We start from the raw sequence: 24,605 nt of genomic DNA, 5'->3' as shown, positions 1-24,605 counted from the left end.
TTCTTCTTTGGTGGATTTTTAGTTAGTTTTTTTTCTTTCCTATTTTAGAATAAGTTTCGATCCTCTATTTATAGGGATTGGATCGATAGTTTTGAGGTGGAGAAAATTTTATGTAAAAACATTGTTGACTCTTGTAGTGAGTTGTTTCGCAATTTTATGTATCGTTCTTATGTAAGGAGTTTTGAAATAGAATGAAGTAATTATTTGTTTACACTCTATATTATTAGATTAGTAGAAGCCAACCAAGGGGATCCCACTTGGGAGGTGTATTATATTAGGATAGTGTAGATTTACTTCCAGCATTTCAAGTATTTTATGTAGAAGTTATAAGTTTCTTCTTGCAACATCATAAGTTGTGAATGTTCCTGCAGCATCTGCAAGAGTAGTTATAGTGGATTGTCTAAGTTGAAATATAGGTTAGCATAGAGTTGTATTTCCAACATTCATTTTAGTAAAGATTTAAGTGTGTTACTTTCCTACAATAGTAGTGTAGATTATTTGTATGTATTTTACTTTCCTGCAACATAGGCATAATGGCTCCTTATGTAACCTAGTGCACATACTATGCTAACCATTTCAAATATACATCCTTGGGGTGAAAAATTAAATGCACCTCATGGTGGGAGAATTAATCCTTAGATTGAATAAACTATTCTTAAGTAAGACCTTGGGTGTGATAATCACATACCTATTGTAAGGCAGACCAATTTGTATTCAAAATGAATATCATTTAGCAAACTAATTTACAAATTAGAGACAACCACTAATTCATCCTAATAGGTGCATCAGTCAAATCCTCTAACCAAGTAGACTTAACATTCTTTTCCAAATCTCCTAGCAAAGTGCATACTTCATTGTATGTTGTAAAACCATTCACAAGGTGGACTTAATAGTCCTTATTGCTCCTAATAGGGTAGATCATCAAGAGTCATCAATTGTAAGCTTTAATAGGATAAATTTATACTACATTAGTAAAGCATGTGGGTATTATCCCCATTCTAGTTTTACTTTTTGTTTGGAAGGTTTCTAGATTACCAATTATTGTGTTAAGTGTTATGAATGTTTTATTACTTTTATTCTTTCATACATGCAATTAGAATAGATTATATAGTGAATGTTTAATTGGTGAATTAATGTATAAATTTTATTGGTTATGGATTTAGACCCACTCCCTCTTAGTCATCTAGTCTATACTACATTTCCAATAATACAATGTCACCCCTAACTAACTAGGTAATTATTTTGTAACCAAAATAATTCCTTAACCTTTTATTCACCTTTTACTTGTGTCCTTTGTTCTATTGTGGTTGTTTCCTTTACTAGAAAATTCAAATATATCTAATGTCATATTGATCGTGTTGTATTGCACACTTAGCCATGTCATCAAGACACTTTGAACTATCTGTATTAATTGCACGCATGCCAAATATCTCTATAGAATTTTCACTATCAAAAAACTATCTCTATACTGCCAGCGAAACTGTCTAACACTTAGACAATTTTATGTCTGCTACTGTAGGGTGTTTGTTTATATATTCCTCCATCTCATCCTAAGATATATATTTCCACAAATGACAAACCTAACTTATCCTACTTAGCCATATTTCCAACAATCTCCTCCTTTGGCATTGATGACAACAAATGGGAAAATTGGCTAAGTACCAAAATGTTATACAAAAAAAAATCAAAAAAAAATTACAAACATTTTTGGATTATGCAATTATAACCATTTTTCCTTATATCTCCTAGTACACTATGATAATAAGTAACATTTCTCACCCTTAATATATACTTTTCACTCTACCTTACATTATATTCTGTACTATTTAGTACTTTACATAGTTTTGTTGTGTACTTCTCCTCCTTTGACATCAATGACGAAGGTGTCAAAACTTAGTTACATGTGAAAATTTTGGTTCAATACATCTCCACTAGGTCCATAATAAAGAGATGCTATCTAAAAAACTTAATGTTAGACTCTTCATGGTCTTGTCTCGTGTGTCTTTTACTCCATTTGATATGGCGAGGAGAGTGCACAACCCATAAGATGAAATATCCATTATATTCAAGTCTAAGTAGATGAATTTATCAATCGATTTCTTTGTTTTCAAACATTATTCTACATGCTACTTTATTATAATTATCTCCATAGATAGGTGTTCTCTCAAAAGTGAGAACATTCTAATGATCTTCTCTTTGCTAAATTCTAGAAAACTTATTTCATCATAAGTCTTACTGACTTGTGCTTCGACTCCTTCAATCTTTATACAATGTTGGCTGAACTGGTCTACCAATGATTTCACTTCATTATTCTTTTTTTTAATCTCCTCATCAACTTCTTTTTGAAATTGAAAACCATGGTGCATTTGACATGCAAGGTCTTTCCTTCAAGTTCATACCTTCTCAATTCCTTGATGTAAGCATCAAGAGCTACCAAATCTTTCTAATATTTTGGCATACAATGTCAAACATCTAAGCATCATTCTTTTCTTGTACCTAAACTACTTCTACCTCTAAAAATTTTGTGAATTTGACATCAAAGCTTGAATCATAGCTTTCTCTCTATCCTCTAGATTAGGATCTATTGATGTCACTGTCAATGTTCCCTGTAACTTTTGACTTATATCCATCAGATTTTTCTGCAAACTCTTCACTTGCTTATTCTTTTTGATAATCTTGTTGAGGGTTAGATCCACTCTATTTGATCATCATCAACTAAACTAGTTAGTGTACCTATGGTGAGAGAAGTGTTGGGTTTACTTTCCTTCTCATCCTCCTCTTCTTTCTTCTTCTTTTTGTTCTTCTTCTCTTTTCTTTTCCTCATCCTCTTTCTTCTTTTCTTCTTCCTCTTTCCTCTTCTCTTCTTCTTCTTCCTTCTCTTCTTCTTTCCTTTTCTTTTCTTCTTCTTCTTTCCTTTTCTTCTCTTCTTCTTCTCTCCTCTTCTTTTATACTTCCTTATTTTTCTCCTCTTCCTCCTTTTTCTTTTTCTCCTCTTCTTCTAATTTCTTCTCACTTTTTTTTTCTTCCTCCATTTTCTTCTCTTCTTCTTGATTTTTCATTCTTTCTTCTTCTTTGTGTTTCTTTACATTTTCTACTCTTTACTTTTCCTTCTTCTCATCTTATTTTCTCTTTTTCTCTTCTACTTCATTCTTTTTATCCTCCTCTTCCTTGTCTAAGATGAAGTAATCAATAATATTGTCATTACAAAGTTTGGCCCAAGATCCTTAAAAGGATATTTTACAATTTTTATTGTTACCTTTGTGGCATCAACTTGTACATTTTCAGTCCCAATAGAGATCTATGATGATAACATTGTCATCTTGGTGTCCTGAACTTCTATTTTTGATGTTGCTGATGTACTCTACTCAACTGACATAGGGATTGCTCCCCCTAACATTTCCCTCATTTTGGAAACATAAGCCATGTATTTAACAATGGCTTCTTCTATCTCTTTGTTGACCTCTTTGTAATTGCCTACCATCAAAAGAATTTCTCTTCATTTATTTCTTAGTAAGGTCACAACACTCTTAATTATATCTTGCAAATCTTCATTACTATTGACTTTGCAAACCTTTCTGATCATATTTTCTCTAATATCTATGTCCTCATTAATAACTCTTTTTCTCCTATTTATCGATCTATTATATAGATCTTTTGGTATCATTTCCAAATATTTAGTGACAGGAGTGAAATTTTGGGTAAGAGATTTTTCTCATTATTGATAGAACTACTCAAGGTAAGTGTTTTTTGTTACTAATGCCAAAGCAAGAGATTGTTGGCCCTATGGTAAGACAAATTGTCAATTAGTGACAACCCACTTAATCTATCATGGAACGTTAGTTAATATTGTTGTTGAGATAATGGGTGTTGCACACATTGCATAATATTTTTATATTGTATTATTTTATTTTATTATGTAATGTTGCACCTAGATGGACATACAACATGTAAATATTCCCATGGGATAGACTTGATGAGTTGTATTATAACATTGTGATAATATTTCAATGAATTATTTAATATTGGGAAAAAAAATTAAAATTCCAATATTAAATATAGCCCTGTCAAGGGGTTAGCTAGCACATGGTTTATGTAATACAACTTGGTGGTTTTGTGGGACTTTCTACTATATAAGTAGCCACAAGGGTAGTTGTTGTGTGAGAAGACAAAAGTAAAAAAGGGAAAGAGTCGAGTAGGACAAGGCTTGACAGGTTAGCCAAGGGAGCATTTCTCAAAGTTGGAAGCATGTCATGGGATGTGTGGATTCGTACTTGTTCACATGAATTTCTTGGTTGTGGCTATGGCTTTGAAGGTTTCCATGGTTGTATTGCATGGTATTTTTGCTGATTATGACATGGTGATGGATGCTTTTGGAGGCTGAGTTTTTTTCCTCAAGGAGGGTTTCCCAGGGTGTATCTTGTGTCACCGATTGTGGGTATGTTGTCTATTATTTGGCATGTGGATTTTAATTGCATGTTTATTTCAGATCTATTATGGGTTATGTGAAAATGGTTATATTTTCTTTGCAAGTTTCCTTACAAGTGGTATCAGAGCTAGGTTTTAATATTGTAACCCTAGATTAAACCCATGGGAATCCATGAGACGATAAAAAAAAGGGAAAGATATATGGGTTTCATAGGTTGTTAATGTAGATTTAAGGGTTTTGCGTTTGCTATTATGATTGGATATTGGTAGATTTTGGGCATGTGAAATTGTTGGACAAATTTATTTTTTCGAATGTTTCCTTTAAATGTGAGTTTTAGGGGGAGCTTTCAAAAATGAACTCCTGGGTGAAAATAGACCTCACCATGGCATTCAGGTTTGTTTTTTCATAAATTTTGATATATAATATGTCATAGTTTGGCCATGTTCAAAAGCAATGAAAGATTTTTTAGTTTTAGCCCATGATGGCCATCAAATTTAATCCCATTGGAATTTTTGTCATAAAAAAAAATTTAAAATTAAAAAAAAAATGTAGTGGAAATGGTAAAAAGATTGTCTTAGTAAATTGGCCCTAACTTTCTCTCAAGATATCAAATTTCAGACTTCTTATAGGTGTTGGAAAGCTAATTTAGAGCACTACAATTGGTGTAGGTTTGGTTGTGATCATGGTGCCATGAATTTTGGCATAACATGATTGGATATATAGGTACATCCTTGATGTTCACTAATTTGGATTCCTGATTTAGTTGTGGTGGTATATTATCTTCTTGGTTGAGGATCATGGTTATTTGGTTTCTTTTGAGGAGTTCATGATTTTCACTTTAAGTTCTTTGATGGTTTGATGCTTTGGTTGATTCTCATGGTTAGAGGATAGCTTTTTTAATCATGATGTCATGGATAGCTTGGGTACACGGTTTAGTCGGAGCTTGTGGCAGTGATGGGGTGATAGTGCAGGATTAGTTCTTGGTTTGGTTTGTATCTTCTTTGTTTGGAGATCTTGTTTTCACTTGGTATTGACACTTCAATTTTGTAAGTGTATACTTGGAGGATCTTCATGTAGGAGATAGATTTTATGATGCCCATGCACCATGGTTGAGTGGGAGTTTTTTGCATTGATATATTTATTGAATATTTGCAGATGTTGGAGGTTTGTCTTAGATCTTGTTGCTGCAAAAGCATCTTTGATATTTGCATGGTGCACTTGCTTATCTTCATGGTGTGCAGAGATGGTTAGACCTTGAGGACTTATGGGGATCTCAATTATCTTCACGGTGTGTGGAGATGGTTCTTCATGGTATGTAGAGATGATCTTCAAGTCATGGTGTTTGGAGATGGTTGTATCTTGATGACTCATAAGGCTCTTGGTAAAAGAATGATTTATGCTTTCATTTGACATGTTATCATTGGTGTGTTGATGGCTTCATTATTATGTCATGGTATACTCTTGATACGCATTTAGATTTTTGACATGTTATAGTATGTTCATATGGAGCATGTTATCTATTTGGTTGAAATGGTTTAGATCATGTTGTCATGTTTGTGTTCTTGAAGCCATGATTGGAACTTTGACAATGATCTGGGTTTAGTTTCATGGTATTGAGTAAATTAATCATAAGTGACATACTTTATGATATTGTTATGTTACATTTGGAGTTGGTATGGATTGATTGGTTATAGGATCTCATGGATACTTAAAGATGGTGGTGATGCTAATTTCTCTTGAATTAGAGAAGTATTTTATTGGGGCAGTTGATGATTTTAGTACAAGAGTCTGAGGGGCATTCATATGATATAGACTTGAGAGGAGATTTTTCTTAGATGAGTCTTGGTTGAAAACTTGGATATCTTGATGAGCATTCTCATTCTGCACTCTCAGTATACTTACAAGTTTACTACTTGAGAGGTATAGCACATTGTTTATCTCAAGTGTATTATGTTTATGCTTTTCTTTCTGGATATGGATCTTGAGCTATGGTACATGAGTTAGTTCTAGAGGGTTCATTTGAGAGATGTTTTAGCATTTTTTATCTCTATTTGCATATGTTTTTATGCTGGTTGAGTTTGGAAGACGGTTTCATAGTGAACTTATTCTTTGGTTTAGTAACGGTTTATGAGTTTGATCTTCTTGTAAGAGGCTTACATCCATGATTAGTTATATGGTATAGTTTGAGTGTTGTTGTGGCTTCTTGTTAGGGTTTTATGGAGGAGATTATACTTTTACAATTTGCATCTAGAGGTGTGTGTATAAGTACATGATACAAGTTATGATTTGCATGGTTTTTCTTTGGTCTTGATTATCTTCCTTGATGTTCAATTTTTCTTACATTGGATTTGAGATTGGTTAGAGATAGTGATCACTTGTTTGTACTCATGTATGTCATGTGAGAGATGACATGGTTATTCCTTTATCTCTTTCCTCTATTGGTTATGGAGAGCTTGGGATACTATTGGATATTTTTATGAGAGTTGTTCTTGTAGGTTATTGGTTTATGTGTAGTGGATGTCCTTGAGACTATATGCATTCACTTCTTTGAGATGTTATGAGTGGATTGGTTATAGATTTGACATTATCTTTTATAGTGGGAGCTTCTTGGTATATATGTGGTAGGTATTTATCTTGAGGCTTATGATTGTAAGTTATTTATTGGATATGTTGATGATGTGAGATTCACTTGGTATACCTTTGGAGGTATGGATAGTTGGATGGGTTTGGCACTTGGTATGTGTGTTATTTCAGCTATGGATATTTTGACAACTATAGATAAATGTGATTACCTTTCAATTAAGTTTTTATACTTGGCATTTTAGTTGGTACATGATTTTATGATCTTCTAATGTGATAAGTTTGGTGGCTTTCTCTTTGGACAACTTCTATGTATGTTCAGTAATAGTGGCATAATAGGACGTGAGATCATTCATGTTTGAGATGCTGGATACTTTTAGTTTTTTTCAGTCACCAAGATGAAGCACATGGTGTACATTGATCCATGAAGGTGGATGCGCTAGGATCAATTGTTGCCTTGTTCATTTACGTGGCTACAGATTGACCCTATGCAATAGATACAACAAGTGGGAGATTGTTGCGATAATGGATGTTGCACACATTGCATAATATTGCTATATTGTATTATTTTATTTTATTATGTAATGTTGCACTTAGATAGACATGCAACATGTAAATATTCCCATGGGATAGACCCGATGAGTTCTATTGTAACATTGTGATAATATTTCATGTAACTATTTAATATTGGAGAAAAGAATTAAAATTCCAATATTAAATGTGGAGTCAAGGGGTTAGGTAGCACATGGTTTATTTATTACTACTTTGTGATTTTGTGGGACTTGCTACTATATAAATAGTCACAAGGGTGGTTGTTGTATGAGAAGATAAAAGGCAAAATGGGAAAGAGTTGAGCAAGACAAGGCTTGACAAGTTAGCCAAGGGAGAATTTGTGAAGGTTTGAAGCATGGCATGGGATGTGTGAATTCATTATTGTTCACATGGATTGCTTGGTTGTGGCTATCACTTTGAAGGCTTCCATAGTTGTATTACATGGTATTTTTGTTGAATAATACATGGTGATGGTTGCTTTTGGAGGTTGGTTTTTTCCTCTCAATGAGGGTTTTCTAGGGTATATCTTGTGTCATAGATTGTAGGTATGTTTTCTAATCTTTGGCATGTGGATTTTAATTGCATGTTTATTTTAGATCTATTATGGGTTATGTGGAAACGGTTATATTTTCTTTGCAATTTTCCATACAACTACAACTGATCTTTCCACTAGGGTGTAGAATTTAATGTAGCCCAAGAAGATGAATGTATATTATGTTAAATGACTTCATAGTATGACTTGAGCTATTAATTACTTTTAGTGGAAACAAGTTCATGTGTCAACCAAGTTCATAGAGTTAATCGAGCTCTTTGTGTGGACTGAGATCATATATCACCTGAATTCCATAGTATCATCCAAGCTTTGAGTACTAACCAAGAAATAGTTCCAGTTGAGTTCTTTGCATTTCTCTAGTGCCATCAAAGATAAAAAACACTATACTGCCTAACCATCACTACTTGAGCCAACTTAAATTTATATTTGTAATTATGAAGATATCTATTGTGGGTGTCGACTTGTTATAGAGTTATTGTTTGAAGGGTATATAAGAAAGAAAAATTCATTTTTCTAGAGTGTGTAACATGCAAGAATAGAAGATACATGATTATTTTGGAGACAAGAAGTGAATATGGAGTAGAATATGTAATCAAGATACAAGGCAATATAAAGTGCCTAGAAGAGACTCATCCATGATAGTCAAGTGATCATATTATTCAAAGTATCTTATCTAGAAAATTGAGTTGCATTGGAAATTTCATCTTTTTGATTCATCCTAATAGGTGCATAAGTCAAATATTTTGCTAAGTATCTTACGAGAGAAGATACTTCATTGTATTGGTAAATCCTTTTACAAAGTGGACCTAACAGTCTTTCATACTCCTAATAGAGTAGATCACTAGAAGTGATCAATTGTAAGCCCTAATAGGCCAAATTTATTGCTATAGTAGTGAAGCTTATGGGTGTCATCCCCATCCTAGCTTTACCTTCTACTTGGAGGTTTTCATGGTTACAATATCTTGTGTCAATGTGTTATGGTGTTGATTTATTTATTGCTTTATATTATTGTGTGGAAGTAGATTAGAGATAAAGCTGAAATAAGCTAAGTGTGAAAAGTTTTATTGGTTCATGATTCACTCCCCCCAACAATCACTTGCTTGTCATTACATCTCCATCATTATATACCTCTCACAATATTTTTGGATTCAGAGCTTGGAATAGTGAACCAAGAATTCAATTGTTCACTAAATTACCAAGTTTGGCCCTTGATTTAGTCTAAACCTAGAAAACTTGAGGTATAGAGAAACTATATATTTTGTGTACATCCATATATAATACCCATATATTAGATACCCACCAATATGGGCATAACTAAGGGGTGTCATATTACAAAGAAAATACTATTTTGAGGTTGGGAGAGATAAAAAAAAAGGTTTCCAATGGTAATTTTTAGCCCATGTGACTGAATGAATTATTCAAATGGAAAAACTATGATAATGAATATAAATAAGGGACCACATTGATTTTCAATAAAATTAGAATTTAATATATGACCCATGATATTATGGATTTAATTAAGTACAATACGAAGTCCTCCTATGGATATTAAAATGAAAGCATAGTATGAAGGGTTCTTAGAAATTATGAAATTTCATGCACCTTTAGTTGTTGATAATTTACAATGGTATATTATCCTATACTTTTGTGAGAGTATGAGTCCACCTCATGCTCCTGAGAGAGAGAGAGAGAGAGAGAGAGAGAGAGAGAGAGAGAGAGAGAGAGAGAGAGAGAGAGAGAGAGAGAGAGAGAGAGAGAGAGAGAGAGAGAGAGAGAGAGCTAGTACCACTAATCCTAGTGAGTTTTTTTATAGTACAATCTACCTTGAAATATTATTGACACCCAAGGTTGCTCATAAGATCAACACTATAAAAACATAGTCTCCATATGGATTCATAATGAAAAAAAATTGTCATGGATAAATAAAAGTGATTAGTCTAAGGACCAATTAAAGTGATCTGTCTAAGGACTAATAAAAGAAGCCACTCTAAGAACTAATAAAATTGATCAATCTAAGGACCAATAAAATAGATTAGACTATGGACCAAAAAAAGAAGTTAGACTGAGGACCAATGAAATGATCATTATAGTGATTGATAAAAATAAACCTATCAAAGAATCAATAGGGTTATATATCATACAATGAGTCCTCATGTATTCTCCCTCTTTATAATAGAAACATTGACTTGTAATGGCATCATTAGGAAAATCATAACAATGATACCTACTTCGAAAACCAAGAATATATCCTTAAAATGACAATTATATAATAATATTAGAAAACATTAAATACACTTGTTAGATAACTTATTGATTACTGTGAACATATATCCTAAAGTGGGAATATAGGCTTCAAACAAAGAAACATTTTCTACAAAAGCACTTACCTTTAAGAGATATTCTTGAATAAAGATAACATATTGAACACAAAGTGAGAGAGAAGACTTATAATGCATATTAGCCTCCTATTTATGAAGTATAACACACTCTAAGCCCCAAATCACTGATGTTTTCTTGGATAGACATGTGTTTTCAATAAAAGTTAAAGGTCCAAACATATTATGTAAATATATTGAAAAGGGTATCATTATCTAACAAATAAATTTCATTAAAGAAAGAATGTAAGGTGACAAATAAATACCATATAATTGAGAGAAAGTGGATCCTTAGTATAAAATATGAGGTTGGGAAATGAGATCATGTCCCCAAGGAGTGAAGGAAATGGAAAAGATAACCCATTATAAACCCTGAGTGATGGACATTTTACCAAAGAAATGCACTTTTAAGAAAGAATAAGGTTTTAAGCTAGGATGTAAGTCTCTAGAAAAATAGAAGACACTCACATTAAATAAACAAATCCTTCTGAGAATGGACATTAAGTATTATAAAAAATCAATTCACCAAAAGGATATTGGATATTTTGGAAAGGAAAAGAATTCAGGGATATGTGCAATCTCAATTTCTAGGTAAGTGAATCCTTGGCAAGATACACCCTTAGAGAAACATTATTTGTAATACACATGCACTTTCAAGAAAAGAAAATGATGCAAAATTGAATCTAAATCTTTTTTCCAAAAAAATTATGTAAACAAACATTTGTATGCAAAGAATGATATCATGTTATAAGGGACATTAATCAATAATTAAAGAAAATTGGTCTTCAGATATATAGAAGAATGAAATAGGAACCCTTTCACTAGAAGTATGGAGATTAAAAATAAGAAAGCCTCTTATGTTTCTCATAAAATATGATAAAAATAAGACCTAAGAGGGCAAGCAGAAAAATGTCACATGGCTAGGAGTAATATAACAAGAAGTTAGATATTATATAGAAGGTAATGAAGAAGGCATCATTAATTGTTATGTGTCATTTGAATAATATCATAATTAATAAATCCTTGAGTTTTACATTTCAAATCAAAATATTAATTAGTCACTTTGTCACAAATTTTATTATGAATATAGATGGAAGGATTGCAATGCTTGTGTTTATTTATTTTTCTTTTAGATTTTTAAGGAAGAATAATTAGTTTGGCTTTAAGAAACTAGAACAAAACAATTTTTTTTGATGAAAAATTAAGAGAGGAATGTATAGATAGGTTGGACAAATAGGGAGATAAGAAATCTAGAATTCTTTTAGAAAAATGGGATGTATATTTTTCATAGATTTCAATAATTTATTCCACACATCCAATATCATGCTCATCATCAACATTTGAAATATAAAAAAGATAAATGTCACTTTTAGATAGAATCGGATTGGAATTGAAAGAAGCACAATCAGTATCTAGATATGCACTAAAATGAAGTGTTATGAATCTCAAATTTAGAGATTTTGTTCTTTATAAAATAATATTTTTTTGTAAAGTCTTCTATTCCCAATCATCTTCTTGAAGACTACTGTTATACGTGTACGCTATTGCATGAGAATTAGGTTTTGCAGCACTTACCGTTTTGAGTAATAAGAAAACTAGGTTTTACCGTTTTGAGTAATTCGTATTATATGGTTGTCATTTTCAATGAGGTCTTCTTCCACTAAAGGAAACACAATTGAATGCTGAGATCAAAGCAAGATATTCTTATGTATTATAAGTTTTATGGATATTTTTATATATTATTGCCAAACTCGAACCGGGCTCGCAAAGAGTGTTTCCTGACACCTGCTGATACAACTCGCCGGCCCCTCGGAATGAATAATTTATCAGATATTTGCTTCTGCCATTCTTCCTCTTTGACTCTATTTTTTAAATCAAAAATTCATCGATAACTGTTTAGTTATGAGATGTTTTGTTTTGTCCAGAGGCAATCTGTAATGAAAGTTCCTTCTTGTATAACACCAACCATTTCAAGGTTAATTTGACATTTGCAAATCTGTTTGTTAAGATGTAAAGAGCTGTTACAGTTTTGTATGCAGTTGGTGATGAATTTATTAGGGCAGAAATTAATATTTTATGTTTTGGGAAACAGAAGTGACCTAATTCTAATTCTAATTTACTTTCACTGATCTTCCTCCAAGTAATCAGTTCTATTCGCCACCAATTTGTGGTAATGAATTTGATCCATCAGGATATTGATTAATATTTGTTTAATGGGTTATTTTGTTTTTTATTTGGATGCAAGATGAACAGCTCTATGGACTGTGATGCAAGAAATATGTTCAGTGGTGTGATCTTTTACGGGTAGAAGGAATTATCAATGCTAAAACTAATGATAAAGTCCCACTAGTCATTCCTAACCTAATTTGTCTTAGTCAGGCCAACTTGGAATTTCAATTTTTTCTATGAAATAATCTTTGCCATTATAGTATACAAGTGATGCACCTATGCTGTTGGATTTGGTGGAGGAATGTTTTTTATATGAGAAAAGTTGATCCCAAATATCAAAACTCTTATTGAGTTTGAATGTGATAAAGTATAGTTTTGAAGCAATAAGTTATGAAATGGGTTGCGCAGCCATCATTATGCTTAGTGCGAGACATGTAGTGGTTTTGGAAATCATAGCTCACAAGATGTAAGTTCCTCCATGAATAAATTGATATATAAGTTGACTACATGTGCTTGCAACGCTTTTCCTCTTTTACTGTTGAAATATCTCTGTCTGTCTTGTTATGTGAGGATTTATCAGGTTAAGCATTTCGTTTAGATGTTGATTTCCTGTAATTAAGCAATATGTATAGGTGTCTCAACTCTTCTCGTAATGATCTCGCTTAACATTAAAATGTTTGATTAATCAAAGGAAAAGATTTTGTAGGTGCAACCCATCAGTCGTTCTCTCTAAAAGATCATCTTTGGTGATTGCATTTCTAAGTAATTATTAAATTCTTAAGATTTAAATAAAATAATTTCCAAGTCATCAGTGAATTGTCATCTTCATTTACAAAACAGTTCACTATATTTTACTTAAGTAGCAGAAAGAAAAATATTAAAAATTAGGATTCATTGTATCTTTTTTCTATATAGATCTATAAAAGAAAATAGAGAAAATTCTAAAACCTATTCTAAATAATTTAGAATCTATTGTTCATTGTTAATAAAAATAATTATGAATATATTAATAATTAATAGAAAAAATGTCTATTAATCATAAATGTGTTATAAATTAGTGTATAAATTATAAATTGACTATTAATTATCAATACTATGAAAGCAAGTGCCACTCAGTGATAGGGTACTTCTCTCATTGTAATTAGGGATGGTGTGAGTGTGTTAATGTTAACTTTTATTCTCCTACCATCTACATGTCAAAAGTTTAATAGATATAAATCATCCATTTTTGAGAAATTAAAAGAAAAAGCTTTAATTAGTAAAGACTAAATAAATAGAGATAAATTAAATTATAATTATTTTTTAGTGGATATCTATTGGCATTTCTATAGATAGATTTATTTAAGATATGTATACTAGTTAATTATAGTTTAAATTTTACATAGAAATTATAATTTGATAACTTATTAAATATATTGATTGATTAATTATTATAATATTTTTAAAATTATAATAAATATTTGAAATTTTAAAAACTGAAACCTAATAATAATTGTAAAAGTATTTAAGTGATCCTTCAAACCAAAATCTTAATTTTAAATATATTTTAGTTGTATTATTGAGTGATCTCAATTGTAGTTTAGTGTTACTATATATATATATTATATATGTTATATTATATATAAATAAATATTTATAGATTATAATATTTTATTGTGTTATAATTGTTAATGTTATATCATATTATTATAAATATGCATATAAACATTACAATAATATTGGGCAAGTTATTTCTAAACTGATGCAACATCTGGATAAAAGTGCCTCAACAATTGCACACTTATAGTGTTTGGGTAAGAAGCATGTATAAGAGGCTAAATGTTTCGGCCAATGAGATGCATATAAATTATTATTTTTCATTTTGTAAATAAATAAATAAATTGCATCTAGAAGAAGTTTAATCACAAATTAAGTTGGAGTATTCAAAAAGTGATACAATAGTACTTGGCCTATTGGCAAGTACTAATAATAATAGAATATTAGGATTATTATGATAAAAATATATTTTTATCACATTTCTTCTCCATTAATATAAATTATAAATAAATGTTAAAGATAATATTACTTATCCCCTATAATTCATTAATTTAGCATAGAGGAAATGGTGCTCTAGCATTTTTTGAAATCTCCTAGCATTGGAGAAAGAGTTTTGATTTGTGTTGTTGGAATGAATGTGGATTTTGTTTTTCTTGACCTTGCAATGGTTATTCAATCTCTAGCATTGGTATTAAGGGGCTTAGGAGAAAGGATTCTAGTACTACACAAAGGTGATGGTAAACACCTAGTGCCCCAATTAAAGAAGAAATAGTTTGGAATTTCTTTTGAGGAAAAAACCTCCTCCAAAATTTTCCTTGAAATGCATATATAACTTGAAATGACAATACCATGAAAGAATAGGATGGTGGGTATGTTGATGTTTTGTAGCTTCACATAGATAAATTGTAGCGTGCACACACACACACACACACACACACACACACACACACACACACACACACACACACACACACATCAGATAATATATATAATTAATTATAAGATTGACAAACAGACATGTTCCATGAAGGGACATGTCTATTCTTTACTCATTTTCTTATACATATAAGAGGTCGCTACCATTTGGAAACCATATACCAAAAACGTGTTAAAAAACCCTAGCTAAAATTATTAAAAGCTCATGAAACCTTTGTTATGTTCCCTAGTTTTCAAATTTTTGGAGAGTAAGGTTTTATAAAAATTATGCAGGAAGCTTGTTACCCTAAGGTTTTATTTTTACCTTTTCCTATATTTATTTTTAAGTTACTTTTCCAAAATTTAAAAAAATCTATTGTTGTAAACCTGGCCTTAAATGTGGTTTCTCCTTTGATCAATCCCTTAATACTTTATAAAGTGTTTTATCCACTATAGTTTACCTTTACTAACTATTGATCTTCCCAAGATCAATGATGAGCACTTGCCCGCAACATGAATTTGCTCAACCTTTAGAAAATGTGGGGAAGTGTCTAATTGCCACATAGCACTTCCTAATGTTAAGCTCTTTAATGTGCTGCAAAACCTGGGAAATGTCAAAATGGTTTTAGGGTTGTTAGGGGGTTGTCAGAGCATGTTAGGGATTTCAATGCATTTCATTGGTCTAGTTGAGCATTAGGGTTACCATTTTTTCATTTTAAACATGACATCATCGATCTTTGAAAGATTTATGGTAGGCATATTACACAATCTAAAGATGTGTGAGGTTTAACTATTGTAGGAAAGTTCCCTAATGATGTGTGTACTATGTGATGTCATCCGCCCCCTATTTTAAAAAGGTGTTGAGATAGTTGTGAATGTCAAACACGCTTGAAAAAGAAACACATTCTATTGGTCTCTCTTGTTGATTTGATAATAAAAGGTATGGAATATGTGATACTGTCAATCTTTGAAAGATCAATGGAAGGCACTTTCTCGCTCTCTAAAAGTGAATGAAGTTTAACTAATGTGAGAAAGCACTTGCATTACACGTGGACAAGTGAGGCCAGTCATTCAAAGGGCTGCCTAGTCATGCTAATCTCAAAAGCATGTTGACATGATACATGATGATTGGTGTAGCAGTCTACAATAAAAACAAATTCCTAGAGCTCAATGCCAAATATGAAAAAATTCTAAAAGAATATGAGGAAAGGGGAAACAAAATGCATTACTGGGAGGCTCAGGTAGCCCAAATGGATAAGCTACTAGGAAAGAGAAAAGTGGAAGAATCTAGTAGGCCCTACATTACTTATCCTCCTCCCCCAATTCAGCCATTCAACTCCCTCTGTAGAGTTAATAGATACCCCACAGAGGCTAGAATTATAAATTGCTAAGGAATTTGAAGAAGAGAAGAATAAAATTTTGGCATTATGTATGTAGAGTTGGATGATTTATATGAGGAAAAAATCAAAAAAAATATCTTATATCTGGTGGATAATATTTAATGGCCAATATTCTATGAACAACTAGTAAAAGTAATGGACATGTGGACTAGAATAAAATGTAGTGAGGATGATTTGAAGTCTATTATGAGTAAATGAGGTAGTAGGGATAAGGATGTCACCCTTTTTTGTGTTTCAATTATTTTTATATCTTGGGAACAGATAGAAAAAACTTTTGATATGACAAATAATCTATCTGATTTTGATGAGAAGAGGGTTGCACTATAAAAGAGGATAATAATTTGTCTTTCTAAATATCTATGTGAGAAATTTGAACTTTCCTCCATTCACTTTAAAAAATAGACAAACTAAAATAAAAGGAAGAATGGGGCAAAGAACTAGATGATTTATTGTGCCTTAGAATAATTTGGGTTATAAGTGATAAGGGGCATGTGATATGGGCAGCAACAATTGAAGAGATTGTTAAAATGCAATTATTTTATATTTCTATTAGAGAATATTTTGTTGAGATCAATAAGTTAGGATAATTTTTTATCAAGAAATAGCATGAGGTTTTGATTTTTGATTGGTCAGATGATACAATTTTCAAAAAATGGATAGAAGATTTCATGCATACAATGTAGTTAGAAAGAGAAGAAGATGAGGTGGACCAAGATGAGAGGCAAGCAACAGATACATCAATTCAAGTAGATGAAGACAATGAGGATGAATCAACTATAGTGAAAATAATAGAGGTCCAAACTGATGATATGGTAGCTAGAGAATCATATGTAACTATTGTTTGATGGTACATGATGACATGGATAAAGAGCCTTCTGTTAAAGTAAGCCTACAAACATTAGAATCAAGATAAGCCATATGTAAATTGATGTAGTGTAGGCTAGGAGAATCCCCAAGGGAGATGTACTATCCCCTAGAAAATATAACACATAGTGGAAACACAACAACAAGAAGAAACAATGCAAGATCTGATACCAAATTACAATAATATATTTATAAAATATAATTGATTACATGCCATAAGCCTAGCTATAAGGTCTTCCAACTTAGGGCCAAATACAAATAGAAATTAAAAATTCAATTCTATAAGATCCAACAAGATCCAACTTACAAAACCAATCTCAGCTAGTGCTAACACGTGATTGGATAAGAACACCAAGAAGAATCCACACTTGTACCCTTAGGTCCACCAAGAGATCCTCTAGTTCCTAAGTTCCAACTCTAGCTCTTGAAATTTTCATCCATCCTTCCTTCCATCTCCAACTAAATGACTAAAAGACTCCACAGGAGCCCTATTATACCAATCTAAGACACAAGTCAACCTATGACACTAATTAAATATGCATACATAAATTAAATGCTACAAGTCGCCTGTAACAGGAATTAAATGTCTAAAAATTGATATCCAAGAAAAATCATGATATCTCCTAGCTTTGATTGAATTAGAACTTTTTCTTCAAACCATAGGTATTACTTAGGTCCTCTAGAACCCCTTAAACATGAAAAATCTGATTTCCCAAGGAAAAGTGTGCATCCATCTCAAAAGTCATGCACAAAAACCCATCACATAGTCTATTAGAAATTGATACTTTAGGAGAATTTCTATATATCCCAACTTATGAGGAATTAGGAATTTCATCTTGGATAAATGGAATTAATCTAGGTCCTCTTCAATCCCTAAAGTTTGGAGCCTCTAACTCATTGTGGAAAAATAGTTACACAGCTCACCACAGGAACCTAGAAACCAAAAAGCCATAGTTCTAGTAGCAAGGTAGAAACAACTCAAACTTAACTCAATAAATCCAATCTCTATGAAATCATGAGGAAAGGCTCTCCAATGCATTCCCAAAACATCCCTAACCATGAAATCATAACTCCACCAAAATGCAAGCTCAATTCTCCTCAACATTTAATCAAAATTCCTCCAAACATGCAAGATTACAAGCAAGCCTAGGATGCTCCTGCATCAAACACCTTACGTTTGAAAAGATGTTCTAGTAACTAGAAGAACATCTTTTGGGATTTATCACATAAATCCCAAACTATTTCTCCACATACATGTCCTCCAAGTCTTCAACTTGCACACTCTTTCCCTTGTTTTTCTTCTTCTTCTTCACATCCACCATAGGTATTCCATAGGTTTTCTTTCCATGCTAATATCCACCTTCTCTAAATCTATCAACTCAATTTAGCTGCAAATACTTAGGTTCCTCCTACTAAGCTCTTCATTCTACAAAGGCATCAAGGAAAACTTCTTGCCACCTTTCTCAATACTAAGGACAATCTTGACACAATCATGCAAATCCCTACAATCATATTACCAAGGTCTACTAAGAAACAAATGACAACTATTCATGTCCACAATATCACACAACACTTGATCCTTATATTACCCAATCTATATATCAACAAGACACTACTCCCTCACTTCCAAAGCATGCTCACCTTGCAACCAACCAATCCGATAAGGATAAGGATGTCTTACTCTCTTCAAACCAAGTTTGTGAACCATCTCTTTAGCAACAAGGTTATCAGTGCTACTACCATCCAAAATCACCTTTCAAATTTTTCCAACAGACTTACAACAAGTCTTGAACAAACTAGTCCTCTGATAAGAATCTAATTCCCTCTTACCAACGAGTACTCACTGAGACAAAAAACTTTATCCTTGCTTGGGTTGATTGTCCTAGACTTTAACCTCATTCACAACATCAGTTTTCCTATTAATCAAACATTCAAAAGACCTATACCCTTCTAACCATACTTGAAATAATTACCTCTGAACCCACCTCCACCTTCCTTCTTTTCTATTCAACAGATTTTGTTTCACCTTCTTCTTCTGGTTTAACTTGTGGTTAACTATCCTACTTCTCCTTCCCTTAGGAACTACCTCAATTCTTTCTCTTTAGCTTCTCCTCTACTCTCAAAGCATACTGATAAGAATCCTCAATTGATGAAATATTCAGCATACCAACCTCATGTTGAATATTAAATCTCAAACCATTAATGTTATACACTACCTTCTCCTTTGATAATTCTCTAGTAGAACTCCTCCATATAATCCTTCAGAGTCATATCTTTCTATTTCAAATTCAGTAACTTCTTAAAAAACTCAAGTTAATAATCATCAAGAATGAACTTAGCTTATAACTTAGTCACCATCAATATCCACCTAATGATCTTCATTTCATCTTCCTCCTCTCTATCTCTTTGTAGCTCTTTCCACCAAAGAGCAACATGTCCTTTCAGCTTAGTTTGTACCAACATTACTCTGAGTGGCTCCTCAATATCCTCAAGCTCAAAGTAGTATTCCAATACCAATCCAATCAATTAGGTCTTCATGATTCAAAGTACCTTAAAAATTAGAAACCTCCATCTTATGCTTCAACTTCAACTGAGATCCAGGTCGAGCAACCTAATCGGCCCTAATTCTAATAGGTCTCTCCATATGATTAGTTCTATCCTCACTACTTCATCTAGCAACTTCAAAGTCTTTAGAAACTTCTTCATAACTACCTTTAGTACCCACATGCCTAGGTAGAACTTAAAATTTCAGCAATCATGTCACTCTTCATCAATGTTATCTAAGATCTTAAATTTGCTTTAACATCCTCCATCTTAGATCTGAAATCTGCTTTAACCTTCTTTGAGATCCATTCTTCTACAACATCACTAAGATCATCAATTTCTCTAGAGTCTAATATTCTTGGAAGAATATTCAAAAAAAATAGCAAACCCTAAGCAATAAATCCACCAATCCAAAAGATTAGTCAGCTACAAGATCAACCTTCTTTGCAAATCCTAGTGTAAATTGCCTCAACTTCAACGATTTGTCGATATACTAAGGAACAACCTTCACTCTAATACAATCTGATGTAGTGCAGGGCAGGATAATCCCCAAAGGAGATGTCATATCCCACAACAAATATAAACAAATAGTAGAAACACAATAGCAAGAAGCAACAATGCAAGATCTGATACCAAATTATAATAATATATTTATAAATATAATTTATTACATGCAATATGCTCGACTGTAAGGCCTTCCGGGTTAGTACCAAATACAAAAAACAATTCAAAAATCAATTCTACAAGATCCAACTTACAAAACCAATCTCAACTAGTCTTGACACACAACTGGATAAGAACACCAAGAAGAATCCATGCTTGTACCCTCACGTCCACCAAGAGATCCTCTAGTTCCTAATCTACAACTCTAGCTCTTCAAATTCACATCTATCCTTCCTTACATCCCTAACCAAATGAATAAAAGACTCCACAAGACCCTTAATTATACCAATCTAATCTACAAGTTCTCCTAGAAAACAAATTAAATACCCATACATAAAGTAAATGCCACAAGTTGGCCTACAACAACAATTAAATGTCTAAAAATTGATATCCAAAAAAATTTGTGATATCTCTTGGTTTCAATTGAATTAGAGATTGTGCTTCAAATTGTAGGTATTAATTTAGGTCCTCTACAAAATCTTCAATGTTCAAAGGCTGATTCCTCGACTAAAAGTTCCCATCCATCCCAAAATTCACGCATAAAAACCTATCAAGAAATTTGTCAGAAATCAATACTTCAGAAGAATTGCCACATCTCCCAACTTAAAAGGAATTAGAACTTGTGCCTTGGATAAAAGGAATTAATCAAGGTCCTCTTCAATCCTTTTTTTCAGCCTCTAATTTATTTTGGAAAATTAGTTACATGGCTTGCAACAGGCACCTAGAAACTAGAAAAACACAGTTCCAACAGCAAGGTAGAAACAACTCAAACTTCAACTCAATCCATCCACTCTCTATGCAATCATGAGGAATGGTTCCCCAATGTATCTCCAACACATCCCTAACCATGAAATCATAACTCTACCAAAATCCAAGCTTGATGCTCCTCAACACTTAACCAAAATCCCTCCAAACATGTAGGATTGCAAGCAAACCTAGGATGCTCCTGCATCATCGATTCATTATTGCTTGGGTATGTGCAGGATCATGGTGTGCCAAAAAGTGGCGATGTGAAAAAAAAAAGAGTTTGAAGACACCTAAAAGCGCTCCAAAATCCGCTCTGACTTTTTTTTACCTATCTAGGAACCAAACCTGGAAGGTTAAGCCGAGCCTCATATCGGATATCCGATATCATATCGGATATCTGATTTTAAATCCAATATCCGACTAATAATTAAAATCATATAATAGTATGATATATTATTTAATATTATTATTATTGATATAAAATAATAATAATAATATTAAATAATATATCATACTATTATATTATACTATAATAATAATATTATAATAACATATTATATTATAATAATATAATATAATATTTCATATATTATAATATATAGTAATGTAATATAATATATATATATAATATAATATAATAATAAAAAGTAATATCTTATAATATAATATATAATAAAAAAGTATAATATATTATAAATTATGATAATATAGTATAATAATAATATTTTATATTATAATATATAGTAAATTAATATAATAAATATAAAATATAATATAAAAATATATAAAATGTAATATATATGTTATATTATATATATTATAATATCAGATATTCGATATAATATCGGATATTCGATACCTATGCATGGATTAAATACAAAATCACAGACCCGTGGCCCTTATTTTCACGCGAATTTGGGCCAGTCAGATCGGATATCAGATAATAAATCGGATATCAGATAGAAAATCGGATATCAGATAGCAAATCGGATATCAGATATTAGGTATGTTCCCCCCCCCCCCCCCCCCCGTTGACTCATTTTTAACCTAAATTTAATAGATTTTAACAAGATTTTGTTTGTTTTAGTTGAATCTAGGGTTTTTTTGACAAAAATGGTTAAGATTTAGATTTTTTTTTAATATATATTACGTTTTGCAATTCAATAGGAATGGCTGATCAAAATGATGACACTGAGGCAGGGAATAATATTCCTCGCAACCCACCACCAAACGATCTAGTATCCCCACAAAACCGTCCACCAAATGATCCTCTACCTCCTCAAAACCCTCCTTGAATCGAGGATTTGATAAATGAAAATCTCACTGAGTTGAGAGGTTTGCATAGAACATACAATAATGTACCTGCATTGGCTCCTATGTTATCCACGTTAAACACCATAGTGGATAACATTGAAACTCTTACAAACCAACAAAATGCTGCTCTTCGTTGGCATGATGAAATGCACTAGATGTTTGATGATGGTTTGGATTATGATGAGGTCGCGGCCCTCAACATAACCAAAGACGATTTGGCAAGCCTTTTTGCTAACCCAAAAATAGGTATACCAGTTGACCCAAAAAAAACCAAACTATCGATTAAATGGTGCACAAATGACGCCATACGTGCAAATTTTTGGGACTGTTGGTGGATGGTCTTTGATATCCCTCCACATGGCAATTTAGACATACCATTTTATTTCCTTAAAAAATTATATGCAGAATTTGTGTTGAAACTTAAAGTGAACTATTGGAGCATGAAGCCCAACATGGGCTTAGGACTAGGAGCTCCTCAGGATAGACTCTCTTCCCAGCGGAAGAAACTTGGCACTTTTGTCCCCCCCCTGATATCTCCCCCCCTCCTCGAGTGCAGCATCCAGATATTATGGCAAAGGCTAGCTCTCAGACCATCAGAGCCATTCATAGGTTGAGTAGCCTAATGATATCTCAGGCTAGGTCAGTCTTGCCTCCTCGTGTTGATGATGTTGGTGCCAGTTCATCATCGGCTAGCTCATCACACACTTGTGTGCCTCACACTTGCATTACATGCAAGAATATTTGCCTGGGTCCCATAAGTGATCTTCCTGAGTATCATTTTGTATTAGACGAGGATACACCAGACGCACGTGCAGAGGCTACAGACCCTTATGCGAGAGAGGAGGGGAATGTAGAGGCATGGACTCCTTCGGTGTCGATACGTGTATACATTTTTTTGTTATGACATATGTGATTTAAAGTTAATTTTTATAATAGAGTAATTTTAATTTTTAAGCCATACTCACTTTTACATGTACGTGATCTTCATTCATGTTTAGTTGATGACCGAGGAGGAGCTCAGACAGATAGATGATGCTACACTCTTGGCCATTTCATTTGGCCTTGAGACATCTACGGTATATTATGTTGTGTTCACATTTCTTTTTTCTATTTGATATTGTAGCATATATGGTTGCTAATCTTTCTTTTATCTTGCAGATACCACCTTCCCCAAGGGGACAAAGTGTGGGGGGTGAGCCAGCATGCATTGACAAAGGAAAGGTAATTAGATGTTTTCTAATTGATTAAATATTGATGCATTCTTGTAAAATGTTTGTGGTAATCTCATTTAATTACATTATTTATTGTATATAGGGTGTGGCTACTGGCGATGAGCCTGTACAGATTCGGCGTCCTAGATCATCAGGGATTTTCATTCGCACAGAGAGCCCCATTGTATGTATAAGTATCATTTATTCATTTTTTTTAAAATTGATGCAGAAATCCTAAAATCCTAAAATCCTATCTCATGCCCAATTACAACTTTCTTCCACATATGAGTCCAACATTATAACTTTGTATGCTTCCATGAGCCATAATTGGTGCAAGGATTGCCCAATTGACTTCAAGAGATGTTCCATGACCTTTGTAATGCCTTGGATCTTCAATGTTCCCCTGATGAGCATGGGATGCTCTTGCATCACTTATCTTCATAAATAAATTCAAAACTAATTTCCGTGATATTAACAACTACTATTTTGTATCTCATAGGAGACTCCTAGTGCACATGAGGTTCGACGGGACAGTTATGTAGATTTGATGACGCGGCCACTCACTCCTGAGGAGGAGCCTAAAATAGTAAGTTGTAGTTTGAATTCATGATTAAATATGTTATAAATTTAGCATGCTATGAATTATAATGTTATAGTTTAAATTGTACATTCATCTGACAAAGGTATTTGAACATATACAGCCCACAATCACAGAGGTACCAGCATTGCCGAGGGCATACGAGAGGACTCTTGAGC

The sequence above is a fragment of the Cupressus sempervirens genome, chromosome 9 (assembly GCF_028749045.1).
Source record: "Cupressus sempervirens isolate cs-2001-9-10 chromosome 9, ASM2874904v1, whole genome shotgun sequence".
In the NCBI taxonomy this organism is placed as follows: Eukaryota; Viridiplantae; Streptophyta; class Pinopsida; order Cupressales; family Cupressaceae; genus Cupressus; species Cupressus sempervirens.
Note: the sequence above shows the minus strand (reverse complement) of the source record.